The sequence below is a fragment of the Hoplias malabaricus genome, chromosome 4 (assembly GCF_029633855.1).
Source record: "Hoplias malabaricus isolate fHopMal1 chromosome 4, fHopMal1.hap1, whole genome shotgun sequence".
Classification (NCBI taxonomy): domain Eukaryota; kingdom Metazoa; phylum Chordata; class Actinopteri; order Characiformes; family Erythrinidae; genus Hoplias; species Hoplias malabaricus.
The window spans coordinates 66080040-66105637 of record NC_089803.1 but is presented as its reverse complement, the minus strand read 5'-3'; the positions used below and the strand labels follow the sequence as shown (position 1 = coordinate 66105637).

Genomic DNA, 25598 nt, shown 5'->3' with positions numbered 1-25598 from the left:
ATAATAAAAAGAACAATGTGTTGACAATTTTCTGTCACTATTAGGATACGTGTACTTAACTCCTAGTATAGGAAATTTGAGGTAATAGCATATTTGTTACAATGAGATAAGCAGTAGTCTCATTTTAATTTGTCTTTAATGATGAATTATTCCAGAGAAATTATGTAAAAGTTACACTTTATAATAAGTGGACAGTTCATGTGTAGAATGAAAGATACTTTTAATTTAGAAGTATGCATGTGATTTTGTGAACACACCTATTTATGGTGTGAAACAGGTCATTTCTTATGTGTGAATACACGGGACACAATATGGTAGTATTCACAGCATTCTACAATGTCTGTTAAAGGCTAAGCACCAGCTCTATGAAAGTGTCAAACAAATAAATACAGTGGAATTTGAGTTCCTCACTTGTGTTTATTGATAGTCAGAAAACATGTTATTTCTTACTAATTGAAGGAATAAGGTTTAAAAGACCGTTGGTCCCCCCCCCAACGGTGTTGGGAAACTCTAATAGGCGTCTTGCCTGTGACGTAGATGGTGGACAACACTCTAGAAGCTGCTCTTAATTTAATGTAAAATGACGAAAAGGTGTGTTGTTTTTGTCTGCAATCATTCAATGTACAGTGGGACATCTGTGAACAAATGGCCCAAAGATCCCAAAATATCCAGAAAATGGACTAAATTTGTCAACTTTAAACGGGCACTTTGGAAAGGACCATCCGCTCACTCCGTTATCTGTAGCTCATTTCACTGGCGCTTTTCCAACAATATGGGCATGTAAGGACCCATATTTTGTATTATATTAGAATATTTTTTATTATATGACATAGTACAATTATGAGTATTCGGTATGTAAACAACGTTCCAAAAATGACGGTCTTGTACTGATATAAAGTAAAGAAGTTTTTGGATCTTACTTTAGGCTTGGTTTGTGACACCATTAAAACAAACCTCATGCTGTGGAAGCTCTTCTTTAGCCTGGCTAGTTCAGACTGTGAGAGAGTTGTGTGCTTTAAAATGGTACAATGTTGCAGATACTAAGAGAAGAATTTGTGGCTCATACTTACAATTCCAGAATGGTAAGACACTTGAAGAACATAGTCATCTGGCTGAAATATGATCATCATCAGCATTTACACATTTAGATCTGAAGAAAAGCATGTCGTAGTTAACTTGATCGTCAATATGAAATTAGTATTTATCGTACATTTTGCCCAAATTATGTTGTGTCCTACTCTCCTCTAAGCCTTGGTTATTACACAGTCTTAATTATTCCGTGTTAATTCAGAATCTATGGATTTTCTGGGCTGAATATATTTCCAAGTGCCAGAGATGACCTCTGAGGACACCACCCTCAGCAAGTCTGCACTAACAAAGAATTCAGAAGAACCAAAAGCCTTGCTGTATAGATAGACATGAAGACATGTATCGGCTCATACGTCACTCTTCTGGGTCCCGTTAGCAGAGGTACAGCTGTAATCACACTCCATAATGATGATCTGTCACTGTTTTTTTAACATCTGAGCCACTTGAGCTGGGAAGCTTTCAAGCCTTCCATAACTTTTCTTTTGATCAAAGCTTTCTCCTTTCCCTTCCTATTTTTTCCCCCTCCTTTCGCTCCCTCTCTCGTTGCACCTAATACCAGTGTGATGTTTCAATCAATGTCCCTAAAATTCCGCTCGGCACCATTAGCTGTTCACCTCATTCACACCAATCAATCTGAATCCCTCACTTTCTTCTCACTTTTATGTTCCTATCCTCTCCAATCCGGGCTCGTAATACGGACAGCCTATTTTTGATCTGGTTTTAATTGCTCTTTTTTGCGATGGCCGCATCAATTATGAATATGGCTCAGAAATGCATCATATGTCTCAATTTGAGAACCTTTATACTCAACAGCCTGACTCTTTGAATCCTCCCTCCTCTCAGTCAGACTTCAGCAATTTGTAGATGATGTAGTTTGTGATGTGATTTGTTTTTTTTTGCTATCATGTCAAAATACTTTCACAAGGCAGAGAGTCAGGCTACTTTTTTGTTGTTGTTGTTTCTTGTTTAAGTTCTCATAAACATTTAACTGTAATTATAAAATAGATTCTTCATTCATTCATCCTCTGAAACCGCTTATCCTATTCAAGGTCGTGGTGGGTCTGGCGCCTACCCTGGGAATCACTGGCCACAAGGTGGGAACACATCCTGGAGGGGGCGCCAGTCCTTCACAGGGCGACAAACACTCACACATTCTCTTTCTAAACCTAATTGTATAAAGCCAGTGTACAGTATTTGTGTCCATACAGGTCACGTCATAGTCAGCATTGCAGCATGCCCATATAAGGAACTCATATAAGGAAAAAAAAAATAATTTACTGCATTTTTAAAAAATGGTGTGATCACAAATGTGTCAAAGCAAAAAAAAATATTATTTTCCTCACAAAATGGGGTCAGCTACATTTTATTTTGGTGAAGGAGCACAGGGATTTTTTCTTTTCATTTGGGAGATTTTCTTGAGTGTTATTGCACACAGCCCAGATGTTTGTAGCTCAGCTTGGGGACATCATTTGTTGCCCCTGAAGACATTACCTCACTGAAACCAAACATTTGCACATATTCAACATATAAACATTTGTACATATATTCATTCATTATCTGTAACCCTTATCCAGTTCAGGGTCGCGGTGGGTCCAGAGCCTACCTGGAATCATTGGGCGCAAGGCGGGAATACACCCTGGAGGGGGCGCCAGTCCTTCAGAGGGCAACACACACACTCACATATTCACACCTACAGACACTTTTGAGTCGCCAATCCACCTACCAACGTGTGTTTTTTGACTGTGGGAGGAAACTGGAGCACCTGGAGAAAACTCACGCAGACACAGGGAGAACACACCAACTCCTCACAGACAGTCACCGGGAGCGGGAATCGAACCCACAAGCTCCAGGTCCCTGGAGCTGTGTGACTGTGACACTACCTGCTGCACCACCGTGCCACCTACATACATTCAGAGTTGATCATTTTCTTGGTTGTCATAGCCATATTTTAGCCATTAGCCATTTTAAAACATTCTATCACAAACAATAATGTTCAAAAAGCCCTATACTTTGTTGTAGAATCATTAGTAAAACAAATATGAATAAAGCTACACACATGCTGCCAAAAAGCTAACGTGCCTGTGCGCTGAAACCACCAATCAGGCAGGGTTTGGAAGTCCTTTGAATATCAAAGGACATGATTGAGGAGATTTCTGAGAGTCGTTATTCCCTAACTTCGGAGATAATGTTTGGAGAATATCTACTTAGACATTCTGTTCTCAAAAGCAAAAGAAATGCAATCAGCAGCTTGTCTTTATTTTATCCGTCACACTGTTCAAGGCCACTGCTCAAGCCTCTGAAAAGAGAGTGCACTACAGTCACTGCCAAGACACACTCTCATTTTTTCGCTCTATCATGGATGTCTTGCCGCGAGTCTCTCTGAGGATGTACAGTCAGATGCCAAACTTTGTCCAGCACTGCAGACATCTTTTGTTGATTTTCCACACATTTGCTTCAGAGAACACACTTCTATGGATTTTGATTCTCAACATAATAAATAACAAAGCTTAACTTTTTGCCTGTGTAACTCTATTAGATTGTGGATTCATTTCACACAGCCTGAATTCACAAAATCCAAAAGCCATCTTCTTTCCCTGAAGATGTGTATAACACAGAATCAAAGGAAGTAATCAAGTACACCAGTGGTTAAATGTAAATTACAAAGATCTGTAAAAAAAAAAATATAGGAGTGTCCAATAGACATATAAACTTCAAACTGATTTAATACATCTTTTAATGCATCTTTTGATCCTTAATATATGTAGAAAAGATGACTAGATTAATATGGAAACCAGACCAACGACAGGCCAGGTTGGCACAGTATTGAATATCTTTGGATGTCTCTGTCTTGTCCATACACACATTATGTCTGGGTGCCATCTGTGTGAAAGAAACATAAACCACAGCTTATCCCAACAAGCCGACAAGAAACAAAAATTCTATGACATTCCTAGGTTATCCACAACAAGAAAATATGTTGTCTACCAAATCAGATCAGAGCTAAATTATCTGTACTAATTTCCCACTGTATAAAGTAAGCAGATGTTCCCAGATGTTTTTCCAGGGTGTAAGTGTATCTAAGAATTTTAAATCCAGTAAAATCAGGGGAAAAAATGCTGTAACTGCTTTGCCATATAATAATCTAATTGTAACCCCACCCCCACCTAAAAAGCTCAGAACACGAGAAAAACCCCTAAAGCACCGTGAAGCATCTCACCCTGTACAGTGCCGCAGAGGCAGGAATAAAGCATGCTCCCGACTCCAGGCAGATGCTTGTTCTCTGACAGCGAGGACGGGGTGCGATGTGAGGTGTCAGAGCGGGTTTCTATTTTTAGGGCCTGCGCCCAAGCGTTCTCGTTCGCCGCCAAGGCCAGGCCCAGATGTGACAGGTGATTATGCAATGTTTTTAATTAACCGCTGTGACTGATATACCTGTTAGGCAATTATCTCCCCAGTGCTGCCCACCAGAACTCCCAACACTCATAAATGGAATCCCACTCTGGATTACACACGAGCCAAATGAGAGGTTTGATTTTGATTCAATTTGACATCCTTTATAAACCAAGCTATTAATTATATTTTAATCCTGTTTGGTCTGATTTCAGCTGTTCCCACTGCAGCACAAAACAGGTGCTGAAAAGAAGGGTATTAATACATAAATAGACTTTTAGGACAAAATGGATGCAATGGATGTCTTCTATTATTCTGCCAAGGCTTTAGATTAGCTGTCGGAAAATTTCAGTGAGGATTTGATGGGATGTAGCCTTGAGAGTGCCTTGATTAATATGGTTTGTATAAAATGTTTCTTTCCCATAATTCCCCCCAAAATACTTGGAATTAAAATGATAATTGTCATTAAAAATTAATATAGTTATTAATGCTACCACTTCTACTACTATTACTACTACGACGACGAAGAAGAAGAAAAAGGAAACTATGATTATTAGTAGTAGTCGTAAAATTTCATTTATTTACATAACAAGTAACTTTTGATATTATGTATGTGCATGTGTGTGGACATATGCAGTGTGTGGACAGTCTGTGCACTTTAGTTGGTTTCGAGGTTGTTGTATATATACGTTTAAAAACCAATAAAAGTATAGGAACAGTCCTGTCCTCCTCCCTTAATCCATGGCTGAGGTGCCCTTGACCAAGGCACCTAATCCCCAAATGCTCCCCCAGCCCTGGGGATGGCTGCCCACTGCTCCGTGTGTGTGTGTGTGTGTTCACTGCCACACATGGTTTAAATGTGGAAGACACGTAGTTGTTGTACTTTGTACAATGACAAAGAAATGCACGTCATTAATGAGATCAGGTACTGATTTTGCAGCATTACTATCACAAACACCACTCCAACTCAGCCCAAATGTATGGATGTCGTTCTATTGTGCCAGAGAACACCGTTCCACTGTGTAACAGCCTGTACCTCTGTGATGATGACCTTAAACTCATATGTAAAGGCTGCAGAGCATCTCATTTCATGCCTTTCTTTTCAACTTTTTATTATTTTAGAAGTGACTATTGGAGCTTGACTTTTAGCTTGAGTCATAAATGTCTAACCCCAACTGAAAACATACTTGGGGGTTTCTAAAATATATTAGTGCTAATCTAACGCTGCAAATGAAGACCTTTGGTGTTCTAGATCAAAAACAGAAGCTTGTAAAAGACAATCCACCTGGTTTATTTAAAGTTTGTTACAGGCAAACACAAATTATACTTTGTATGCAACAGTTTTACAGTGTCACCTTCAGTAAAGAGCCCTGCCTTAGAGCTGCTCTTGTCAGTTCTCATTTCTACAAACTCTCTGAAATCTCATAGTCTCACCTATGGCTCATATTAACACTCTGAGATGTATTGGTCCTTGGACTGTAAATCAGAACGTAACTGGTGGACTCTGACTGTGCAGCTCCTGAAGGCCTATCACATGGGAGAGTATTCTTGGCTATAACTAGTAACCACAGGGGAAAAGATTGTTTTGTTGGGCACAGTTAAGATTTTAGAAACAAGACATTTACCTCAATGCTTTGTGGTAATTAAACACTCAAGATGACTTTATTAAATAAAGTTATAATCACGTTTTAGTTCTCAGGACTAGTTAGTCTCTGAAGCCTGAAGATTTATCATTGGTTTTTAGAATTTAGATTAGATCAAGACATTTTCAGTGCATCAAAATAAGACATTTATTAAAATATAAAAATTTCAATCTTCAATTAAAGCCCTTTATTAATCTCTTGAAATGGCATACACCTTTCCTTGCCTTGCTCCCTGCTTTGAGAACAGCTTGTGAGAGTGAATTTCAAAGCCTCTTTTCTCTCCCCTGTGAACCCAATGCAGTGCTTTGTGAGAGCCTGTGTGCGGGGGTTGGGGGGGGGGGGGGGGGAAAGGGAAAGTCAAGGTGAAGTGGTTTTTGCAGATGCTTCTATCTAACTGTTCCTGTGTAAACGACACATTGTGCACATTAACATTTTTAAATAATTAAATAATAACATATTCATTATTGAAAATTGAAATAATACATGGGGTCTAGGTTATATCTATGAAAGAGGTAACTTGTGTTTATTCAATAAACCAAAACCACATTTTTGTGGTTGTACACATTCAATGTCACTGATCTGACACCAGGTATTGAACAAATCACAGCAGGAAATGCAGATATGGGAAAGGGAAAAATGAATGTGACCCAGTCCTGTAACAAACCTGTCCTGAAATAGCACATACTCACTTTTCCAGTGCTGTTATGTATATCTTTAATATATCTTTAAGCCTGTCATGGCAACAGACATAAATGTGTGAAGGCATCTAAAGGCTACGATATAAAGGCACATATCTAAATGGATAAAATTAGCTTCATGTAAACTGACACTTGTTGAAATAAATCTTAATAAACATTCGTTCTTTTGTGTCAGCTGTTATGAAATGATTATGTAGATGTCATGTACTAGGAATGCTGCCCATCAATATGTTCTAATATTTCTAGACCATTTTCTGTTACAGATTCCTTCTAGATGACCTTTTTAATTTAAATGATTATACTGTAAATAGCACATTTTAAAGTTTGTTAGTTTTTAAAGGAGAAATTTACATTTGGTCTTGTGGCTATTCAAGATTATCAAGACAGCCCATATTATTAGTACTGAATATTATCGATATCAGTACCACGTACCTGTCATTTTAAGTTAAAACTATATTATTAATGGTTTGTTTGAACGGAGGAAGACGGGTCCCTCTTATGAGTCATGGGTAAATGCCAAGATTTCTTCCTCCTGCTTCAAGAGACTTGTTCCTTGCCACTATTAATTTCTATATTTGTATTAATTTTCAATTTCTGAAAAAGCTGCTTTGTGACAACATCAATTTGTATAAAACATTATACAAATAAATGTGTTTGACTTCACTGGTATCTGCAAAAAGTAAGTGAGACTTAGCGAGACATAGACTTTAGTCACTGAATCTGCCTCGTGGGCTACATCTCACTACACGCTCAAATGTCACATACCTCATCAACATATTAGTCTTTCACTATTTTCACTATTCACTTTCAGAAATAGTGAGAGAAATTGTGTGGTATGTGAACCCTAGTAATTTATTATACATCCCCCTCTGTTTCAATCATCAAAACTATCTGCAAAATCAGTCCGAATGGATATCTTTAAGAATTAGAGGGCCAGCGTTTTGATAATCAGCTTGGAATTTGAAAGAAATGTAGTGTGCCCAAGTGTGAAGCATTCTATCTTATTAGGTCAGTTAAGGCTGTAGAGATTAGTGAGTTCGTATGGAAGCACTAAGGTTATGTGCTGGTTTAATGTTACGAGTGGAGGAGGAAGGGGTGGTGTGGTGAGTTTTTTTTTTATTATTTAAAAAATGATCTAATTACATCAGCTCCATTGGCAATTCAGCCGAGGTGTGTGCACACAAGCATTAAATGGAATTGCACCTCTTTCTTCCCCTTCGCTCTTTTTTTTTTTATAACAATTGCTAAGGCAATAGCTAAGTTATTCTATACTCCATCTCCGGCAGGGGGTTTAATCCCTGTTAAATGACAGGCTAATTTGTGAGATTGGATTACACTGGAGGCTTGTTTATGCCACCTTTAGACACATGGGTCGTGTGAGGCCGTTCTGCTCCACTCGCCACAAAGACACTTTCTCCTCGTTAGTGCTCTGTGTGTGTGTCTGTGTGTGTGTGTGTGTGTGTGTGTTTGTAAAAAATCCGTTAAATAAAAAGGTTTGTATTTGGGCAACACTCACAAAAGATACATACATTACATACTACGTTCATAGAAGTTATTAAATAATAAGTTTAATAAATATAGGAAAATAATATTAATTACAGCAACACAAACAAAATGGATATAAATTCTTATAATGATAAAATTTATAAAAAAAATTAATTTATATTTATTTATGCAGTCAAGTTTTTATTTACCATTCTTTTTGTGCTCTTTACACTCACATATGCAAACTAATTAATATATATATATATATATACACACACACACTTAATGCAATATTTAACAGTATTTTTGTGTTTAAGCAGGAAGAGTCTGAATTAGCTTTTTAATCATTATGTAACTGGTATGTGTTTTGACTGCGTAATCGTGCTACAGTAATGAGAAATCCACTGATATTGTGTAGCTTATTGTTTGCATTCTGATAACTGAACCTTCCTGACTTTATAAAATAAGAGCATTGCAGCCATGCCCACTGTCTACTACCAGCCCCATAATAACTGGCATCCTGGGACGAGACGGCTAATTAACCACAAACATCTTAACCTTTATTGACCACAAAAGTATTGTTTTTTTTTTTGTTTGTTTGTTATGTAGCTAAAACACTATAAAATATTTGAATAAATAAAAAAATAAACATACGTGCGGTAAATGTTAAGTCTGTCAAGTTAGGAATACATAGGCAGAAAAATACAGAGGTTTGGTCCCAGTCATTGCATGGATATCAAAAGAAAGTAAATACTAGGCTTCATTGACAAGGTGTTTTGATAAGAATAAGCTAATACACTTACACATTTAATCACAATGAACTGTTTATTTATAAATTTATTCTAATTTTAGTGTTTTCTTGAACAAATACACAGTTACTCCTAGATAAACTACTAGATAAACGACCTTCTTTGTTGGATCTATTGTACAGTACTAAACACAGATAGGAAAATACGAAGACTCTCAAAATATATGCCACAGTCAAGTCACTGCAGCACACTCTGCACGTCTGGGGCCACAGCAAGTAATTAAAGCCAATCCAGACATGAAGGATTAGTTTAAATTAATCTGCAACTTTCCCTATTTTCTTGGACAGAAAAACGCAAGGATGGAGGGGATATGGAAACGTACCCGAGCGTGGCGGAACTAATGGCGATGGTTTTACCCGCCAAAACGAAAGGTGCCTAATGGCTCCACGGCTCTGCCTTAGATGGCTGATGGAGATTCTGTGTGATTTTTCTCTTTTTTTCTCTCTTGCTTTTTTTGAATGTGATCTCAAATCCATCGACCCAGGCACGAATCTCAGTAATGTATGAAAATATATGTTAAAATATGAGGGCCCACACTTCTGCAGTGCATCTCTAGTGCCTATCAAAATGTAAGAAAGAAGTGGAAAACACTGATATTGAGTTTCTCACATTAAATAATGTGTCCATTAGGGCTGTATCATTTCATCTGGTTCTCAGGTTTTTTAGTCAGATTTTTAAGGTGGACATCATTTGAAAAACAGCTACATTTGTTTATTAGTTACACCAAAGGCAGATTAAGATTTTATTCATGAATTAAATGGTAGAAGGTATTGCAAATTTCAGGGGGAGACAATAGTGCAGAAACAATATTCAGTGGTGCAGCAGGTAGTGTCGCAGTCACACAGCTCCAGGGACCTGGAGGTTGTGGGTTCGATTCCCGCTCCGGGTGACTGTCTGTGAGGAGTGTGGTGTGTTCACCCCGTGTCCACGTGGGTTTCCTCCGGGTGACTGTCTGTGAGGAGTTGGTGTGTTTTCCCTGTGTCTGTGTGGGTTTCCTCCGGGTGACTGTCTGTGAAGAGTTGGTGTGTTTTCCCTGTGTCTGCATGGGTTTCCTCCGGGTGCTCCGGTTACCTCCCACGGTCCAAAAACACCTGTGGTAGGTGGATTGGTGACTCTAAAGTGTCCGTAGGTGAATGTGTGTGTGTGTCTGTGTTGCCCTGTGAAGGACTGGCGCCCCCTCCAGGGTGTATTCCCCGCCTTGCACCCAATGATTCCAGGTAGGCTCTGGACCCACTGCGACCCTGAATTGGATAAGCGGTTACAGATAATGAATGAATGAATGAATGAATGAATGAATATTGTGAGCTAAGAATTGGAATGGCCATCACTAGTGACCATGTGCAGTTATTGTTATCCTGTGTAGACTGTAGTATATTAATGTAGTGGATTCCAGTCTCTAACAGAGCCTCTCTATAATTCATTCATGCACTGTAACATCTTCATCCTGATCAGAGTTGTGATGGGTTTGGAGCCTACCTGGAATCATTGGGCACAAATCAGGAATACACCCTGCACCAGGCACCAGTCCATCACAGGATATCATATTCTCACACATTCACACCTTTAGACAACACCTACCAACATATCATCGCTGTACAATGAAAACCATGTATCTCCATTATAGCAGCTTTACGAGAAAATTAAAAACCTACTTAACTTTCAATGGAAGCGAATGTAAAAATGATTTTATCGCAAGTAAATTTGGAGCATTTCTATTGGTCCTTTCATCATGAAATATTGACACAGAATGAATGACAACTGCTGGGTTCAAATGATGTGGCAAACCAAAAATCCTCAACAATGGAAAACCAAGAACCTGGAGAAAACCCACACAGACACAGAGAACACAGCAAACACCTCACAGACAGAACCCAGGACCCTGAGATCCTAAAGATGTTTGGCAGAAGCACTACCTGTTACACCATGATCCTCATTGTCAGTGTGTTGATAGTTACATCAGGGAATTAGTTCAATAATTACCTTCTTTGCTTATCATATATGGACAAAGACTGTTTAAGTAAAGGGTGGCACGGTGGTGCAGCAGGTAGTGCCGCAGTCACACAGCTCCAGGGGCCTGGAGGTTATGGGTTCGAGTCATGCTCCAGATGACTGTCTGTGAGGAGTTGGTGTGTTCTCCCTGTGTCTGCGTGGGTTTCCTCCGGGTGACTGTCTGTGAGGAGTTGGTGTGTTCTCCCTGTGTCCACGTGGGTTTCCTCCGGGTGCTCCGGTTTCCTCCCACAGTCCAAAAACAAACGTTAGTAGGTGGATTGGCGACTCAAAAGTGTCCGTAGGTGTGAGTGTGTGAGTGAATGTGTGAGTGAATGTGTGTGTTGCCCTGTGAAGGACTGGCACCCCCTCCAGGGTGTAATCCCGCCTTGCGCCCAATGATTCCAGGTAGGCTCTGGACCCACTGCGACCCTGAATAGGATAAGGGTTACAGATAATGAATGAATGAATGTTTAGGTTAAGTGAGGTTTCAAGTTTCACACAACATAGAGGCGTTATAGACATATAACAGTGTGTGGTTCTGTGCCACCAAATGTAGCCGGATTTGGTGCATTTTCATAAGCCACTGTTTCCATCCTCTAAGATCTGCTATAGGTTTATTGATATTGCATTGGTGTGGCCTGATATTGAAGATGACATGCATCTTGTTTGTTGTCCGGTCATATATTTTTAGCATTTACTGTTTAAAAAAAGCAGACATGGATATCCACACAGAGGCAAACCCAAAACCAGAATAACAGGAAAGTCTTCTGCATAGTTTCCATCCTCCATCTCAGTAAAGGAGTTTAACATATAATCAAGTTTTAAAAGTGTGTTGTTTGTGAAAATCACAAAGCTTACTAGACAGGCAAAAGATCTATGCCCGCTTTTTTTTCAGTCTTAAGATTAAAGTTTCTCTACGCTAATTATCTGTATAGAGTACACAACATCAAAAGTGGGGATCTTTTTAATCCTCCTCAAACCAAGAATTTTGCATCTGTCAGTTTTGTTTCTAATACCAGTCTTTGAAATGTATGAGTGAAGAAACATTGCGATGTACTGAGCAGATGGTCAACAGACAGACAAAACCTCACATAAAAGCCTCAACTTCAAGTTCACCTGGTTTGAACCCAGTTTGTCCAGTACACTCTGGTGCATTACATGTAAGAAGCACTATGCAATACACCATCAGGACCCAACCTAACTAATGCTGTCATGGCTGAACGTCATCAAATTTTCACAGAAATGTTCCATTTAGTGTAAAGCCTTCCCAGAAGAGTGGAGAAAAGTGGGACAAACTCCCTGTAGAGTTCTCCCACACTTCATTTCAGAAATAAATGTTGTAGGAGCAAGTGAGTTTTGGTCTGAGAGTGTATGTAAGGTCAAAACTCAGTGCTGCTTTCATTCCCATCCCTATGACCAAACAAATTCCCACAGATGTAGAGCTCCAAAGCTACTAGTCTCTAATTAATTTGAGTCTTCATTAGTCTCCAAGAGAGAAAGGCGACCAAAACAGATCTAGAGCCAGTGGTGTGTGTGCCACATGTGAAGTACAAGACGAGTGTTGAGGGATAATTGGCTGGGCTGCCTAGTGAAAGCAAGTTACGGTTAGCTACTGCTACTCATTATGTTACCCCTCACAGAGCACGTCCAACTTCCCTGTCACATACAGCACCATTCACTGCACCATCCAGACACTATCATCAGCAGAGTTATGGACTGAAGCGCTGCAGTATGATGTGTGTGTAACGAGAGATAACCGCTGCTCCGATGTCCCTGAGTTTTCAGCCCAAGTGAAATACAAATGTAAACTTATGCTGTTATAAAGAAAGATGCCAAAAAGGATCATTTTCCGAGATGCAAAAGGAGAAACACTTCTGGTTCCTTAAAGAACATGTTATAAAAAAAACATTGTGAGTATCATGGAGCCTTCATATGGTGTGATGGTTCACTAAATTTGAAATACATGTCCCCATGCTTATACATTCTTTTCTGAGCTGTGGATTCTGGTGCTCTCTGTCTCCTTTTACTACCAGACCAAGGTGCAGATTTTGACACAGTAAATCACCCCATCCTCTGTCCATGCTGCAAGAGCTGGGCATTAATGGTTCCGCCCTGGACTGGTTCACATCCTATCTAATTGACAGACAACAGTTAAGTCCCCTTATTGGTCATACTTCTTATATTTCTCCTGTTTGTCAAGTGGTTCCTCAAGGATCAGTTCTTGGGCCCCTTTTTTATTGTGTATATGCTTCCCTTTGGACATGTCATGCGAATGACATTCAGATTTATTTGAGTACTTAATCCATTAAAAATCCACCTCTTGGCCTGCTAGAAACCTTTCATTCATTCATTCATTCATTATCTGTAAGCACTTATCCAGTTCAGGGTCGCGGTGGGTCCAGAACCTACCTGGAATCATTGGGCGCAAGGTGGGAATACACCCTGGAGGGGGCGCCAGTCCTTCACAGGGCAACACACACTCACATATTCACTCACACTTTTTGAGTCACCAATCCACCTACCAATGTGTGTTTTTGGACTGTGAGAGGAAACCAGAGCACCTGGAGGAAACCCACGAGGACACGGGGAGGACACACCACACTCCTCACAGACAGTCATCTGGAGCGGGAATCGAACCTACAACCTCCAGACCTCTGGAGCTGTGTGACTGCAAAATGGATGAATCACAACTTCGTCATGTTAAATAGTAAAAAGACTGAACTCATACCAATAGGTTCTATATCATTCATTCATTCATTATCTGTAACCGCTTATCCAATTCAGGGTCGTGGGGGGTCCAGAGCCTACCTGGAATCACTGGACGCAAGGCGGGAATACACCCTGGAGGGGGCGCCAGTCCTTCACAGGGCAACACACACACACATTCACTCACACACACAGACGGACACTTTTGAGTCGCCAATCCACCTACCAACGTGTGTTTTTGGACTGTGGGAGGAAACCAGAGCACCCGGAGGAAACCCACGCGGACACGGGGAGAACACACCAACTCACAGACAGTCACCCGGAGCGGGAATCAAACCCACAACCTCCAGGTCCCTGGAGCTGTGTGACTGCGACACTACCTGCTGCACCACCATGCCGCCCTAGGTTCTAAATCAAATCTGAAAATAGCTGGTTCTCTTTCTCTCTCTATTGATGATTCAAGTGTATCTCCTTCACCTCTGGTTCATAATCTGGGTGTCACCCTCGACTCACATCAGTTAAAACGTCATATTTTCATTTGCGTAAAATTAGGCCATCTCTCTCTTAGTCTAAGGCTGCCATTTTTATTCATGCTTTCATCTCCACCCGCTTGGACTACTGCAACTCGCTGGTCTTCAGCATCAGCTCTTCCTCTGTCCGCAGACTTCAGATGGTTCAGATCTCTGCTGCCTGCCTTCACACTCTCACTAACACATTATGCCTGTTCTCCGACATCTTCACTGGCTTCACACGAAATACCAGATTCAATTCAGAAAACTCCTTCTCACTTACAAAGCTCTAAATAACCTTGCTCCTTCACACCTGTCTGATCTTCTCCATCCCTACAAACCCACTCTCACTCTCAGGGTTTCCTCAGCCGGGCTGCTCACTGTTCATCCCCCCAGCCTTTACAGATATGCATGCTTTTTCTAGATCTGCTCCAAGACTCTGGAACTCTCTTCCCCATCTTGTCCTACATTCTCCAACTCTAGATTCAAATCAAACATCAAAAAAATTATCATTTCTCCTTTGCTTATAATATTCCTTATATTCCTAATAATATTGATCACATCTACCTGGAATCATTGGGCGCAAGGCAGGAATACACCCTGGAGGGGGCGCCAGTCCTTCACAGGGCAACACAGACACACACACTCACACCTATGGACACTTTTGAGTCACCAATCCACATACCAACGTGTGTTTTGGACTGGGGGAGGAAACTGAAGCACCCGGAGGAAACCCACGCGGACACAGGGAGAACACACCAACTCCTCACAGACAGTCATCCGGAGCGGGAATCGAACCCACAACCTCCAGGCCCCTGGAGCTGTGTGACTGCGACACCACCTGCTGCGCCACCGTGCCACCCATATTGATCATATTCCTTATAATATTCATTAAACTATTCAACCCAGTTCTGTACTGTTGGTTATTGTTTTGTATGCTGTATTTGTTCTGTTGTGTATGTCTATCAATATTTTCTATGTATTGACTTTTGTAAGCATCTTTTGATGCTTTTTCTCTGTATGTAACCTACTCAACTCGACTTGGCTCTTTTTTCTTTTCCACTAGCTAAATCTGGTACCTGGTCCCTGGTACGGAGTGAACCAAGTAGGTACTAAATGTGATGTGTAAACCTTGCAGAGTGCTGATTGGCCAGAGGGACTTCTTTCACCAAGTCTATCGCCACGAAATGCAGACCACCGGCACAAACTAGCCACTGGTTACAACAGCTGTCAAATTTGTTTTTCAGATCAACGGGAGCTGCTAAAATTACGTCGTGGTGTTTTGAAGAGGTTCCAACTCTCTTTGGATAAGCAACCAATGAAAAACTCAGGCAAGAGCCAGTCCCTGCAACGAGGAAAATTCTGTTGTGAGAACTGGGGAATCTGTGAAAACAGGGCCTTGGAGCCATGTTCAGTCCAAAAAACAAAAACAAAAAAACAGCAATACATGAATACACAATGAATAAACACACCTAACCTTACAGCTGGCATTGTTATGGTTTTCAAAGCCTGCGGTTCCTGTTAGAGACTAGGTTTTGCGACGTCACTGGTTACATATCACAGGGGAGCTGTGCTAGTGGAGAAGCGACCAGGAAAAAGCACTTCAAGCCTATGGCATGCAATAAAAAGAGACATTAGAATTCTTGAATAGCACTATATAAATATAATATATTATTCATTCATTCATTCATTATCTGTAAGCGCTTATCCAATTCAGGGTCGGGGTGGGTCCAGAGTCTACCTGGAATCATTGGGCACAAGGCGGGAATACACCCTGGAGGGGGCGCCAGTCCTTCACAGGGCTATAGTATATTATTATTTATTTTTTTTTATTATTATGTTATTTACCCATTTAGGGTTTTTTTCCAAGAACCTTTAAATCAGATGAAGATTGTTTTAATTTGAAAAATATGTTTCACGGTGGCGCAGCAGGGAGTGTTGCAGTCACACACCTGGAGGTTGTGGGTTCGAGTCCCGCTCCGGGTGACTGTCTGTGAGGAGTTTGGTGTGTTCTCCCTGTGTCCGCGTGGGTTTCCTCCGGGTGCTCCGGTTTCCTCCCACAGTCCAAAAACACACGTTGGCAGGTGGAGTGCCGACTCAAAAGAGTGAGTGAACGTGTGTGTTGCCCTGTGAAAGACTGGCGCCCCCTCCAGGGTGTGTTCCTGCCTTGTGCCCAGTGATTCTGGTTAGGCTCCGGACTCACCGCGACCCTGAATTGGATAAGGGTTACAGACAATGAATGAATGAATGTTTCACTCTCACACATTCCCTGATGGTTTTTTTTTTGTTGTTTTACTAGTTTGGGTGTTTTTTTTTTTTACAAATACAAAACATTTCAGAGTGTGTAGAAAAATATTTTTTAAAAATCACTTCAGCTTTGCTCTGAATAGTGAAATTACTATGAATAAATGACAATGATTAAGATGCCAAGAGACAAAGATAAAATATACAACATCTAGTCATTATACACTGATTTATCAAATTACTGCTTCTGCCAAAATGTCTGTGCATCATTCTGATATTACCCCAGAAACCATCAATAAGTGCAATTATGATCTTAAAACTCATTGTTATTCACTAGGTTACAGTTTATCCTATCACACTTTGAAATCCTCTGAATGTCAGCTCTTCAACTCGCCCTTCAGAGACGGAAGCTTGCAAAGTTAACCACCCAAGTTGAACCCAGTGAACTGTGCAGAGACAAAACAAGAAACACTAATGCATCATTCTGGTGTCATCCCTGTCATAAGCAATTTAACAAATGATTCCAAATACATTTCTACATTCAGATTATTCCAGATACAGTCTGTAGCCTCTCATCTGAGTAGGGTCTTGGATTAGACGGGACTGAAGGACACCTGAGTATGTGAAGGTCACTAAACTGTTTCTGGTGCAGAGTTATTTTATACTGCCACTTTGTGTGTTTAGATGTATGTCATGTTCTCAGGTAAACACAACTGACCAGCCAGAATTTTGATCATTAGAAACATTAAAGCCATATTATAAAATGCCTTTTTTAATACAAACAAAATTGTGTGAACAAATAAGTGAAATATATTGACATTTATTTGGCAGACCCAAAGCTGCTGAACATTTTAATGATCTGTTAGAAATCTCATAGGTGTATACACTAAGAGACCAATGCTTATTTAATGACTGGTTATTGCATCACTGGTCCAGTTGGATATTACTAGTGCACTGTATGAATTAATGAATGGTAACTTTTTTTATTCAGGGTAAAATTCCATTCTATTTTATAATTTAAGAAGGAGCCTAATTAGTTCAATATAAAAGATTTAGAGGAAACAATTGCCTGCTTAAATATTTATATATTTAATTTATGAATTGAATGAGGACTGCTAATGAGCATAAGCATCCATTGCATGAACCATGTGGTTAAACTGAATAGTGTTTAAAGCATGGTCAGGGCGAAAATTCCCCTCAGTAGTTCTGAGTAAAAAAGTGACCAAAGACTCTGGAAATGTCACGTCCAAAAGTGTGAATTCTTTTTACACCACGGCGAAACACCCTGGCAAGGATGAAAGCTGAAAGACCTGATGTGTTAAAGAGAACTTCAATATAATGAGAGCTCCTGTAATCCTCCCTCTTTGCTGGATTAGGAAACACTGACACGCTGTAATTAGAGTTTCCTGTCCTGGTCAACTGTGGTGGTTTTCAGCCTCTGACAATAATATCATGCTCTCACTGAGCCCGGCTTTCAATTCTCAACTCCAGCCCAAATGAGAGCAGCCATGGTGTGCCATTTATGCTATAATTCTCTTTTATTAACCTCATGCTGTTGCAGAAGACTAATCACTAATCATTGCCATTCAGTGTATTTTTACCAATATTTATTTAGTATTTATTTGCATGTGAACACCAAACTGAGAAAAATGTGTTCGCACCTTTTTTCTGCCCATAATCTATTCCAAATTGATTCTATATATAAATAACTGTGTTTCTGAATGAGAAAAAAAAACAAAAATGTATTTACCTGACAAAATACAAAGAAAAGGTTTTACTGTGTTCTCTTTCAAACTTGAGATTACTTCGTAAATATAAACTAATTCGAATTTGATGCCTACAACACTTTGCAACAACTGGGACAGGTCAAAATTAGACTGAAATGTTTATAGAAAATATAAGTTACACAGTGTTCAAACATTCTGTCTTCGCAAGAACGAAGGGGCCATCGCTCACAATTTTGTGCCAATCTTTGTGAGAAAACAAAGATTTCTCCACACAATATTGTAAAGACTTTAGGTCTCTCATCATCTATCAAGTACAATGTTTTGAAAAGATTCAGGGAATCTGGAGAAACCTCAGTTCATAGGGAAAAGCTGAACGTCACTGAAGAGTGTGCATTCAGACCCTCAGACCGTGCTGGATGAGGGTAGCAATTCAGCTGCTCAAGGAATGTTAGAACAAATTAAATGTTTTATATAAAATTCTTATTTTAACAACAAGCTGGATGAATTGCAGCCATAAAACCATATGTATTTCCTGTCCATGATTTATCTTATTGGCCTCAATGTGTTGGCACCGCTACACTCTACTGCACCTGTTTTGGAAAAAAAACAGCAGGTATCAGGTACTCTAGCAGTGCCACCCAGGAAGGGGTTAAATGGTAGTTGGGAGAATAAGGGGGGGTATTCTGCTCATCAGTATGAAACAGCACCAAGGCACCAAAGTTAACAGGGCTACTGTGCAAGAAAGAAAGATATACTGAAAATATACAAATTGGGAAAAAAATGTAAAAAAAAAAAAATAATAATAAAAAAAAATAATAAAATAAAATAAAAAACCTAGCCATAAAAAAGTTGACGTGATACATCACTATGCAGGTATATTGGACTAGTATTATATTATATTATATTATATTATAAAATATTATATATATATATATATATATATATATATATATATATATATTATACTGTATTATATTGTACCATTTAAAAATAAATAAATACATAAATAACATACAATCTTCACCTGCAAATGATGTACAGGGGCAAGAATATAAATGAAGTTTTCTCATTTCTGAGACCTCTGCCAAACTCATTAATGATTTTTTCTGGGTCAGTGGAGTAGGCAGAAAACAATGTATATTAAAAGAACACTACATAAGATTTGGTAACTTTGCTCTAGGGCTCCCCCTTCAGTTGCACGGTGTAATTCACTTTTACAGCACGGTCCTGAATTCAAGGGGGAATACAGAGTGGTGTAGAAATCTGGGCTCTGAGAACCTCAGCAGCTTATTTATTTGATTCAGAAATATTCCTCTTTTGGTCTATTGCTTTTTCTCATTAACAGCTTCTTGGCAGTTGCACTTTATTTCAGACACATGTTTGTCTTCTCCCTGTGGAAAGATAGACCTGTGGATTTTTTTTTCACATCTGATGTGAGAGTGGAGAACTTTCAGAAATAAAAGCATTAATTATCGTTTATCTGATGGTTGATAGAAAGCCCATTTTCTCTGTATTCTTTACAAATGTTTGATATTATGCTTTTATGGAAACTACTTTATAAACGTAAGTAGGTTATCTAATATAAACAGATACTGATAATTTAATAAATGTTTTCAATGTCCAGTTTGCCTGGAAATTAAATCAATGTAAGGTGGTCTCTGGGGATTTAGAGAACCTAATCTGATTTCACACTAATTTATGTTCGTCTGTCCGTTAAAAAATAATGAGCATAATAATCACCAGATTACTAATAACGTGACAACCATGTAAATTACTATCCAGGTATACTGCTGATGTGTAATTTTTTTCAATAGTAATGTTTCTGTATGTAGAACTGCATTTGTTTTAAAGACAATAATACAGCAGCAAACTCGGTTACACAGACACAAGAGACTGATTATTCTGACTTGGAAGCACAATGTTTATATCTGTTGAAGAGATACTAATGTTGTAGTTTAAACTGCACTGGTACTGTTCCAACATTACAGCTACATCACATCTTTTTCTCAGCAGAGTGTGTTTTCATTCACACTGGAGATATGAGATCAAACGTGAGTGTAAATGCAAAAACCTGAATCCCCAGTTTCTGAAATAAAAATGAACTCAGCCTGAGAAATGTACGATGCCCTGAGAGTATGGTACAGTGAAAGCCCTCATGCTTGGATTTGCAGGGTTTCTGAGTGATCGTTATTAGAACAGCATACCTTACCGCTGCTTCAGACACTTCACAAGGGCATGAAAGGCAGTTTAACCAAGGGCACATCTTCAAATACATTCAGCAAGTGCCTCATAGAAAGCTTTCATAATATTCCTGTATATCACTGAAGATGAATTCTTAAATCAGAAAGTTGCTGTTTCATTTTTATATCTTCTTATTTTTACTGGAACACAGTTTTGTGGCAAATGTATAATGCCCCTGGTGTGATTACATATTTCTTTGTTTTAAAAGTGAAAATAAGTAAAACTCAGACTTATTTTCACAAATAAATATGTAATCACAACAGGGGCATTATAATGAATTAATTAATTATTAAATTATATTAATTATAGAATTAATTATTTAAATAATTCAACAGAATGCCTCTTGACAATGTATGCCCAAATTTTCAATACAACATCTTGCAGATGTTTGCAAATTGAACATTTATTCGTTTACTAAATAAATTCTTTAATGTTAATGTTGAAAGAATAGATCCATTTTGCAGCAATGCACAGCATTCATTTTTGTTATTAATGAACCAAATTCATACATATCAGATATATAAATACATACTTTTTAATAATCCTGATTTTATTTCTTCACAGAATTTAAAAAATCTTTTAAATTTTTTAAAAATTTGACGATGAATGGTGCAATGGAATTCATTGTGGGGTGTTCCACTAAGTTCAATTCAAAGTTCCGAATGGTTGTAGGTTTCCATATTGGAGATTCAAGGTTGCTATATATATATATATATATATATATATATATATATATATATATATATATATATATATATATATATAGTAATGTAATGGTAATACTATACAGTAAAGTATTTTCATATCATTGTGTAGGCCTGTATCTTATATCTGAGACCATGTATCAAACTATATTTGAAATTAGATTTTATATCTTCATCAGTAAAACCTTGGTTTTTTCACTCAAAGAATTAAAAATGTCTTGTTCTCTTGACATTGGTTCATTTAGCATTCAGTCTTGCAACCTTAAGGCTACCAAATTAAAAGAGTTAAAGTGAGTAAAGCACAGTCTGTGATTAAATTGGTCAAATCAATTGCACGTTTATGACGATTAATAAAAAGAGGTTCTAATAAGTCATCCAAACAAACTGAACTGATGAAACTCTTCAATGCTTAAAAATATTTGTCAATCAACTAAGTTAAATATGCAGTTTCCTGTACCCCAAACAATAAGCCGTTGTAATTTAATCTTTCATTTCATATTCACAAACCTAAACAGCTGGAGAAAATTCCAGTGTAAATTATTTATAGCCTCAAGAAACAACAATCAAACACGAAGTTCTTTAACGTTCATAACAACCTGAAGGACCAAGACAACTTAACAATATTATACAGGGACACCGCCAAGGATTTTTGTCTCCTTGAAAACATATTACATTGTGCTACACCACCATATGTTCTAATCAATTTTTAGGGCCATTGTCAGTCACAGGCCCTTAGAATCATCCTAACTTTCCCCCATAGGGCACCTCTGGTGTTATAACATTTAATGATGTGTTCTATGAACTGCAGCACTCGCGCAATAAGTCGCTTTAAATTTAATCAAAAAGAAATCCACCAACATTATTTCAGGCTCAGTCTTCAGACTAAACAAATGGAGCGTTTTTATCCAACCTTGTACATTCCCAAAAACGATGGTGCAGAAAAGGGTTTATTACAAAAAGAATGCCTTTTAAATCCACCAGGAGACTTTAAATGGATATCCTTTCAATTACAGTCCTTTCAAACTGAAATTCTTTTAGAAACCAAAGTGATTTATGCATGGCACTGCATGGTCAAAGATTTTTTTAGGCACCTGCAATTGTAAGAGCACCTGTCAGGAAGCTTGCCATTCAATGTCAAGCCCAATATATCCCCATGCCTTACCCATCCCTGCACATTTTATTGCATTAAGTACAGTCTAATTCAACGCATCAACCTATGAACAAGCCCATGCTGCATGGAATTGACTGTGCTGAAACAGGAATAATGACACTATATTATTACAGAATCTCAGCATTACTGACAATTTGAACTTATTCTTCTGCTTCTCACAGATGATAAATTGACAAATGTTTACAAACAGGCCTATGTATTTAAAGCTAAAATAAAAGACGTTTTATATGTTGATAAATTGTCTTTCAACAACCTATCTGCAAGTTTCAGGGGAAAAAAAAATATCCCTTACATTTTTTATAAAACACCATTACAGCACTTAGCCACCCTCATCCAACAATAATCACACCTTTAAAGTAAACATTGATTATAGCTTCTCAAAAATCTTATTAACTTTGCCCTCACGCGTGTAAAAGTATCTAAATTACACCCTGTGGTCTAAATTATAGACAAATTAAATATTCATTTACAAATCAGAGTAAATGTGGTTAATTGTTTGAAGGGTCCTCGAGCTGTTAGCATTGGTGCTAGTTAGTTATAGTTTTGGGTGGATATTCAAATTTAGTGCTAAAACTCGTCACTATATCCCACTATTTTCAAAACACAAGGTTTACCCGTATAAACACTCTTATTTAAAGTTTTATTTAAAGACTGTGTTGTGGAAAATAGAGTTTTTTTAAGTGTATCCTCTAAACTTCAGCCTGTTAAATATAATCTCCCTCTTTACATCAGTCTCTATGCGCTTTTAACTGTATTTGAGAGACCGTCACTTCCTGTACTGGTTCTGCATGAAAGTAATAACAGGTTACTAGCGGAATAAATCACAAACTGTTTACACCAAATCTGATGTCGCAGTCAGATACAGCGTCACGTATGCGACACATACTTGTAAAGTTGGGTCTTGGCTGTCAGCAAAGGAAACAAGTTAAACCGGTTTAATTCATGTCTGATATTTAGTACTGACGACGGCAACATAAACAACTAAGTAACTGCTGTGTATACAGTCTGTTACGAAAGTCCAGTGGTGTGGTCAGTGAGCTGGTACCTGTGTTCTCCCTGTGCTAGTCCATTGGATCCTCCGAAGCCAGTCCAGTGTAGATCTGCTGTGAGTGTGTGCTCGGCATTAGTCCGACTGGAGCAGGGGTCTCAGCTCCGGGGGAGCTTCAACATCTCGCCCTCAATCAGGATCTGCGCTTCATCCACAACAGCAGCCCACTGAAGAACCACAGAGCTCGTCTTCACCTCCCTCAGCTCTACTTCGGTTTCCTCTTCAGCCTCAGTTTCCTCAGCACTGAAGACTGAAGAGAGGACCACAGCAGAAAGTAATACCGGCGAGAATAAGACCCTTCAACACTCAGACACTTACACAGCTCTCAGCGAGAAACACACAGCTGCTGTCGAGGAGAGAAAGATCCTAAAGCAGTGGCAGACACATTCTAGACCCTGCCTGCCCACCACTCACACACACACACACACACACACAGCTTAACATTCCACTGTACACACTTGGAGAAGATGAGCTCCTCAATCACAAATGGTAATAATAACAATGGCCGTACTAATAGGAGTCAGCTATATTTAATATTACTAATAACACAACTTCCAAACAGTCCTACAGCATTTTTATGCAGTAGATCCGTAGAGTATTGCTCAGTATTGAACCATTCTAATCTATCCACATACTACTATAGTGATTATAATGTTACAAATCCATCATGTCACTGTAATACAACTATATTTTCTTGTAACAGACTACAGATTATTTTTGTTCATGTGGCGCCATCCTGTGGCCATGTTTAAAAAGACTACTCGTTCAAGGTTAAAAGCTTCACTCTAATTCAAACCTAAAAATACTGTCTAAAACCAGTCCATATGGATATTTCTGTTTGGAAGGCGCTGCTGGTTCAGTGTTTAAGGAACATATCAAGAAAAATATAATGTTTTCCTGCTGTAAGGTGTGTGCTGATATGTTTATATGATATTACTGAACCTCACACTTTTAAATCTAATTCTGCATGTTACACTGAGTTACTGTAATTACAGACACCTGATAATGCAAAATTAATTTCTGTTTTTGTTTGTTTTTCCGAAATAAAATAAAAACAATTACTTATAATTTGTTGATTCTCATGAGTGACACGGTGGTGTAGCAGGTGGTGTAGCTGTCACACAGCTCTGGAGTCCTGGGGTTGTGGGTTCATTCCAGGTGACTGTCAGTAAGGAGTAAGGTGTGTCCTCACTGTGTCTGTATGGGTTTCCTCCCACAGTAAGTGGATTGGCTACTCAAAAGTATCCATAGGTGTGAGTGAATGTGTGAGTGTGTGTCGCCCTCCGAGGGAATGGCGCCCCCTCCAGAGTGTGTTTCTGCCTTGTACCCGGGGATTCTGGGTAGGCTTTACCCCCACTGAGTCCTTGAACCGTATAAGTGGTTAGAGACAATGAATGAATGAGCCAATTTAATTTTATTTAAAGGAACACTAGGTAATATTTAGCATTTTTGCTCCTGGGCTCCCCCAGAGTGTCATTCACTTTCACAGAACTGTCCTGAATCAAGTGGGAGTGGTGAGAGATGGTTGACTTACCCTCCTCCAGAAATTACATAGCGCAGTTTCTGCAGTTCTAAGCCCTGAGCAGCAAAAACAGAAGCCCTGTTCTCTCTATTGCTGATCAGTGGAGCATTACAATGATTTTGAAGCTGTAATTTTCATGTTACAATACTCCCTAGAGTTCCTATATTTATAAAAATGACAGTGAAAAGATTTGGGACAGAGACAGAATTATCATTAATATACAATTTTGAATAAAAGTCCACAATAATAAAGATTATTTTTTAAATATTAATATCCACAGATGGCTCAGTCTTTGCGTATAAATAAAAATACAAATTAAAATCTCTCAATGCAAGTCTGCAACAAATTTAGATCTTTCACAGTCTCCTGCACATGACAGTACTGTGGCAAAAAAGTCAGGATATCCAGAGAAAGCTTATGTTAGGAAACAACTTTTAAACATGCGGACCTTCGAGCTCTCAGACCCCACTGCATGAGAGAGTCATAAGGTGTGTTCAGATTCCCCTGGAGCTTGGTTGATTTGTTTGTTTGACTTGTGCCTTGTGAATGTTTAAGAGCCAGGCAGTTGCTCTCCACGAGCTGCGCGAGCTGAAAGGCGGTGGTACACCAAATTCTGTGACCGT

At 38.8% G+C, this 25598-nt stretch overlaps 1 protein-coding gene across 2 annotated transcripts in view; it reads right to left on the bottom strand.

Annotated features, from left to right (window-relative positions):
* The window catches only part of LOC136694085 (chemokine-like protein TAFA-2), a 52198-nt gene extending 28301 nt beyond the window's left edge, over window positions 1–23897 (bottom strand). Inside the window, exon 1 of one of the 2 annotated variants that reach the window (XM_066667453.1) lies at window positions 23451–23897. The gene's annotated coding sequence lies outside the window, so the exon portion shown is untranslated. The remainder of the gene's footprint in view (window positions 1–23450) is intronic. The other variant, XM_066667454.1, reaches the window with a different exon arrangement.
* Window positions 23898–25598: the final 1701 nt, after the last annotated feature.